Source organism: Choristoneura fumiferana, chromosome 18 (assembly GCF_025370935.1).
Source record: "Choristoneura fumiferana chromosome 18, NRCan_CFum_1, whole genome shotgun sequence".
Classification (NCBI taxonomy): domain Eukaryota; kingdom Metazoa; phylum Arthropoda; class Insecta; order Lepidoptera; family Tortricidae; genus Choristoneura; species Choristoneura fumiferana.
Window position 1 is genome coordinate 2,670,337 of NC_133489.1, and position 7,194 is coordinate 2,677,530.

Below are 7,194 nucleotides of genomic sequence, written 5' to 3' on the forward strand. Positions count from 1 at the left end.
CGAAATGACAAAAGTTATCTGCTTATCAAATTAATAAACTAATAATCATAGCCTATAAGTAAATTATGCTGTTATGTCTTATTTGCGAAACAAACAGATCTAGCAAATTCACTGTCATCTATAACAGGCCTGTTATAGAACCTGGCAAAAGTGAGCGACGAGCTCGTCCAGGTGGCGGTCTTGCGGATGACGTCGACGGCGACGCCGGCCGCGCGCGCCGCGGACGTGGCGGCGTGCCGCGTGCTGTGCGCGCTGAACATCGTCACGTCCACTCCGCTCTCTGACAACACCATTTTAAGCCATTTGCTAATGGTCTGAGCCGTAGCTGCTTTATAAGGTCGTTTATTTGTTATAAATAAGTTACTGATTTTATTATCTCTAACATTATTCGTAGCTTTTAAATAATCTTGTAGGGTTGTAGCGGGGCAAATTCTTGTATCTTCATTAAAAAATGGAAGATATAACACGGGCTGGTCGCGGTTAGGGCCCGAAGTCTTAATAAGGTCGGTGATTGTAATTTTTGCACCGCTACTACTGAACTGGATGTTATTTACTTTTATTAGGGAAAGAGTTTGGACTCGATGGGCCGTACAAAGGGCGAGTAACGACACTAACTTTTTTGTCAGATTTTCTAGCGAGATATCTTGGTGGGGAACTAATTTTGATACGAAATTCAACACTAATTTTGGATCCCACGTAGTATTATATTTTGGAGTTGTTGGTCTCAATTTATAGACGCCCTTTAACAGCCGCTTCACTGACTCATCAAGTCCAATGTTCATTTTTCCTAATAAAATAGAAAGCGCCGATCGATGACAATTAATTGTACCGTATGATGCTCCATTGTGAAACTGTTCAGATAAGAAGGTAATTACGTCTTTGATGGAACAATCGAAGAAATTGATTTGGTTTGTCATACAAAACGACCACCATCTCTTGAGCGAAGAGCTATACTGTTTAATAGTGTTGTCAGCAAGTGAAGCTACCATGAGGTCGACCGCGGGGCCCGGCGTTCCTTGTCGGTCGAACGCGATCCGCAGAACCTCGCGGCACCCAGGGTAAGGCTTCTGAACAGAGGATGGTGACTCCTGAAAGGGGAGTGCAAAAGGTCTTTACTGGGTCCGAAATAAATTGTCTCTGAACATATAACGTTTTTTAGTAACGGGTACCACGGCTGTGACTGCCAGATTGGAAATACTATAATGCCAGTGGCTTTATCCTCAATCAATTTCTGGACGCATTTTAACATTAGAGAAAATGGTGGGAATGCGTAAAAAAAATAAGGCTTCCAATTGATTGTGAACGCATCCACCGAGCAGGCGTCGGGGTCCTGTTTCCAGGATATATATTTTTGGCATTTGGCATTGGTACGGGATGCGAACAGATCTATTTGAGGCTGACCCAATTTCGCGATAATTGTCTGAAAGGCATGGTTAGAGAGCTCCCACTCTATATCAGGGTTAATCCTTCTCGATTCCACGTCAGCCTCAACGTTGTCTTTAGTGTTGATATAAGAAGCGAACAACCAAATGTGGCGCTTCTCGCACCAATGCCAAATTTGTCTCGTCAGATCATTAAGGTGGGGGTATTGTATACCTCCCATCCTGTTAATGTAGCTTAAAGCAGTTGTGTTGTCTACTCTTAACAAGATGGCACAGTTATTCAAGTTTTTTGCTAGAGTTTTTAGACCTAAGTAAATAGCAAGTAATTCCAGGTAATTAATGTGGAAGCCTCTTTCACTGTCCTTCCAGTGACCGTTAACTCTTTCTTTACCGCATACTGCACCCCAACCCGTTGTACATGCATCTGTGTAAATGACTTTATCATAATGCAAAACTCTCATTTGATTGGATGAAAACGATATGTTATTTGACCACCAAATAAGATCGTCAAATATTTTATCTGATAGAGAGACTTTCGTTTCGTAAGTATCGAATCGTAAGAGCAAAGAATATTTTTCTCTTTCCAAAATTTTGGTGTACAACCACCCGTACTGGACTGCCGGACAAGCCGCGGTAAGAACTCCGATCAGCTGGGCAAATTCACGGATGGTACAACGGGGGAGTGACAAAAATTTATTAACCAATAGTGCGATCTTGTTTTGTTTATCTACCGGCAACGATAATGTCAAGTCAATAGTATTAAAGATAAAGCCTAGAAATTTACAAGATTGTTTAGGTTCTAAACAACTTTTGTCACAGTTTATTACGAAACCTAAGCAGGTAAGTAACTTTATAGTTTCATTGACATTATCTTTGCATTCTTTATAGCTATTACCGATACACAAAATATCGTCCAAATAGATAACCGATGCGAAGCCACGTGATCTAAGGAAGGTTATAACTTCCCTCATTATTTTAGTAAAGACTCTGGGTGCAACAGATAGGCCATATGGCATGGCGGTAAATTCGTAAGTGACCACGCGTGAGTCATTATTTTCGAATTGAAAGCGTAAGTACTTTCTTTGGGATTCGATTATTGGGACTAGGAGATAAGCTTCCTTTAGATCTATCGTGGCTAAGAAACCGCCTTTTGGGATGAGCTTTGAAGCAGTTCTGTGGTCTTCCATTTTAAAATGACTAGTAGTGATAAACTTGTTCAGTGCTTTCAAATTTAAAATAAATCGTTTTCCACCATTTGGTTTAGATGCTAAAAATATCTGTGATAAAAACTGGTCGGGAGAAGGAAGACATTCAGTTACCGCTCCTAAGCTCATCAAATTTTGAATGGCATATGACATGTCAAGTTTTTCGTCATGTTTCCATAGGTATTTTGGTATTACAAACTGAGTGACTTCAATGTTAAAAGGGATTTCATAACCCTCCGTCACCCATTTTAAGATAGATCCGTTACTCGTGATATTTTTCCAACAGTTGTAAAAATATTTAATTCTACCCGCATGTGGTACCTTTTCTACTGCTGCTGCGATGTTTGAGCACGCGTTTGCGGTTTGGTCGGTGGTTTCGCCTGCGCAGCTGGCGCTGGGTATGGTTTGCGAGACGACATCGTTCTCTTCGTGCCTCCCCGCGCCGTCTTGCTCGATGAGTAACGAGGAGGGCCGTTCCAGTTTCCCCGCTGTTGAGATGGTCGAGCGGCGGAAGTAGATGGAGTCGGATTATTGACGCACTTCTTTATCTGGAGCCCTTGCTTCTCGATGGTTTTGGATGCTTTAATTTTTTCGGGTAACTTGTTACCGAATAAAGTGTCGTCTCGACAAGTATCTTGCACCACAGTCAAAAATTTTTTGTCTAAGCTAGGAGTGACTAGTTTTATCCTCGCTAATGTTTCCACGTGATGCAGGTCACTTAGAATTCGACAAGCGTCACTTAAGAACTTGATTGTCTTTAATTTGTCCTCACTTTCTCCAATAAGTATGCCCAGGGCTTTATTTATAGCTGTGATACCAGAGCCAAGCTGTTGTTGAATGCTATGCATTTTTTTATCTCTGTTGCGAGCACTTTCTGTAATGGCGGCTGCGATTTCGGGATTTAGCTTGGGTGCTTGCAAAAGTGTGCAATTTTGTGGAATTAAATATCCTTTTAGGATTTTGTCCTTGTCTTCTTTCGCATTCCCTTTTTAAGTAATGGTGACCATAGTTGGGCCAAGCTATCGTGGATATTTTCTCCATATTCCGGTTCATCACTTGTTTTTGAACCGAGGGCCAAAAGGATGTCCGCATTTAGTTCTGGTTCTGGTATTGGTTCCTGCGTAGCAGTAACGGCCTCAACAGCACTTGGCTGTATGTCGGAAAAATTGGGGTTTTCATCGAGGATTGGGTCCGTGTTTGTACCAGGTTGAGCAGTCATCTCTGTGGACATACTGCCCTCCGTATCTGAAATACGCGTAACAACATGTTACAACCAGTACATCACTATCTATCACCTATTTCTCCCACTGTGTAAAGATTTTGTTGCAATACCCGCAATTACTTAAAATAATTATAAGTAGCTGCATGTTAATTATTTATTAACTGCTAAGTAAACGTTCCGTTATACGTGCATTGGTGTTCAAACCTTGCCTTCGTGTTGATTCTCGACCAACCCCCCGGCATATCGGTTAAGTGAACAATTTCCTTCGTGCTGATTCTCGACCAACCCCCAGGAATTATTTTTATGTTTGCACGGCTACCAATGCGATAACTCACGGCTATCACATAGGCATCGATACGTTGGCTACTTGAATTCTTATATCACTTCACTTCATATTTTTTAAAAGGGAAAATAAGTAACGGTTGTTTTACTTACCCGATTTGTTTCCGCCGTTAGACGAATCGGAACTCGTGGAAATTATTCGTCGATAACGTGGTTTTGATTTTTCTTCTAATTTCTTTATTTTATTCCTATAATAATCAATGCGCTCCGTTGCACTGCGCTTTGGCATCTTGAAATGCGTGTGCTTGCTACCTCGCACGAAAAAGGAATGACGATGAAGTGGCTGCGCACAGGGAGCGCGGCGCTAACAGGAACTTGTTTTAACGGAAATGGAAGTAGAAAAAGATACTTTTTAAACTGTGCGAATGCTACCTAGTAGGTTTAAGGGACTACCTGGTTAATTATTATATCGAAGAATGAAGCGACGAAATATAATAAATGATATTGTACCGGATAACAATACGCGCACTCTGCACGGGTTGCACAACCACCGGTCGCGTTGCTCCTAAGAAGAAGGGCCACGGATTAGCCCGAAACATTATAGTACAATATATAGTATAGCGTATTATCTTTAGAATTTAAAAATCGTTAAGCAAAAACGAGGCAATCATTCCTCCAACTTCAGCTCTGTTCGAGTAACGAATAAAAACTACGGCTTCTTGACTAATGAGACCTTTAAATTAAAATTAAAATCAAGGAGCATAACTTACAAAAGGTATTAAAAAAAAAGCTAGTAGGTACAATTTTCTTTTTGAAACAGTTCCTTTATTCTGTGTAAATTGTGGTTGAATAATGGGAGCAATAAATAACGTCGACTCTTCTTAGGAATATACAAATTTGAATAAACCTTTTATTCAAGAAGTAGTTATGACAGTGCTTTTGAAAGTTACACTGAGCAGAGTAAATTTACTTTGTCGTGGATTAATGAATTAGCTCCAAGATACTTTTATGTAGTTGCATAAGCAAATATTAAAATGGAAAGTAGAAAAACTTAAACTAAAACAGAAGGTAAGAAAACATATAAAATCCATCGAAATGTTATGTTAAGGGGCTGTTTCATCATCCATTGATTAGTGTTAACTGACGGTTAAATGTGATGCCGTCCCCGTCTATCGAACAAAACAAATAGAGACGGCATCACATTTAACCATCAGTTAACACTAATCAATGGATGGTGAAACAGCCCCTAAAACTTCAAATTACATCTAATCTGTATGATGTCGTAACTCATCATAGTGCTTTGAGGGGGTACGCATTACGCATTAATAAAAGGTTGTTCGGAAGAGGGATATTTATGAATGACATACGTCTTTATCGGAAATACTTTTAGAGAACTTTTTTAAAAGATGTAAAAAAGATAGAGACCTATAAATCTCATATGATTTTAGCAAAGAGACTGACAATGACCTAGCGAACAATCACACAGACACATGCAACTGAAACAACGATCTTTTTTAAAGCGTAAGTCGGTAATGCGGCGCTTTACTTATTCTTTGGTCACCCTAGGGTCTGAACATACAATATTTACACACGGCCTAGAATTACGGCTTTCGCAGCACCCACATGACGTGCAGTACGATTTCTATTAAACTGCTTGGTTTTTTTTGTATACCATATAGATAGATAAATCCAATTTTTTCCATAAAATTCTTTCCAATGCAAAGTTGCTAGCGATGTTTTCCTTCATCTTATAGCTGGCTGGCTTAGACTGGTGGCGGTAGCTGGTAGCAGAGAGGTGGGACAGGATCGAGCCGTGAAGAGAGCGAACTTGAACGACCGAGTGGACGTAGCCGGTATACTCTGCGTGAGACATCATAGTTAAAAAACGCTATCATGGCGGGCGACGGTATGTAACTTAGTTTTATGAAATTCAAACCAGCAAAGCAAACAAACAAGCAAGTGGTTTATCTAATGGCAAGCGATCACCGGCCCGGGCAAATCGATGAGATTAAAAATAAAGAAACGATATATTTCCCATGGGATCGGGATAAAATCAACGTCTTAAATCGAGTTTAGCTCGACATGTTTTCGGGTAATTCATGCCCTTCTCCCGGAGGTACGCGACTCGGCGGCTTCTGCAAACGCACTCTGCTCGCGCGACTGAAATATGACGAGCTAAATAATTCGATTAAAAAAAAAACTGAAACTGAGGATATAGGTAAGGTATACCGTAGGCGATAGGCTAGCAACCTAAAAGTGGCTCCGACCGAAGCGATAATGTTTTTGTGTGTGTGTGTGTGTGTATAAAAGAAAAAAGTAAGAAAAACTTTTATTCGTGACAATTACACAAAAAAAACAGAGACAACTAAAAAAACGTATCACGGCACGAAATGGTCAAATCAGCATAAGACGTGAGTTATCTGGTTACACAAGAATACGGTATTTGACAACTCCTGATTTTGCCATATCTTAATATTATTATGAAAATATAGATATACAGATAGTGTTTAGCGAAGAGAAAATTTAAATAGGTAGAAAATTGGTGTTATAGTGATTTTTTGAAATATCTAAATATACCTGTCTCTTTCTCAAACGCTTTTCTCTATGCAGAAGCAAGTAGGCGGTACTGGCGTGTGACGTCACATGCCAGTATGTCTTTCTCTGTCTAATCTTGAATTTCAACCTTTATAACTTTTGTTATTTGTAAAGGTAGCTTAAAAAATGTTTTTCTATTCGATAACAGGCATTGTGTAGTTTTAATTTATAAAACATATACAAAATAGTCAAATACCGTATTGCTCGTTGAAAAAGTTGGTCGCGATCTGTCGTATACGTCATCATCATCATCACCGCCGTCCATTATGTTACGTTTACTTAGTTCGGAACGATACTAGATATTATGTAGTTGTATGGCAAAGGTCCAGCAAGGCTACTACGAAACTCGTAACTCGAAGTTCGTGTCCTGCGGTCCCTCTCGCTCGCTCGTATCAAACAGTGTAAGTGTCAGAGGGACCGCACGACACGAACTTCGAGTTTCGGTGTTTTCGGAAGTAAGCCAGCAGGTAGTGCCGGCCCTGCGAGGATTACCTACGCAGGTAATTAA

The 7,194-nt window shown here is 40.2% G+C and overlaps 1 pseudogene; it reads right to left on the reverse strand.

Moving 5' to 3' along the window:
• Positions 1-1,000: 1,000 nt before the first annotated feature.
• On the reverse strand, positions 1,001-4,419 carry LOC141438224 (uncharacterized; annotated as a pseudogene).
• Positions 4,420-7,194: the final 2,775 nt, after the last annotated feature.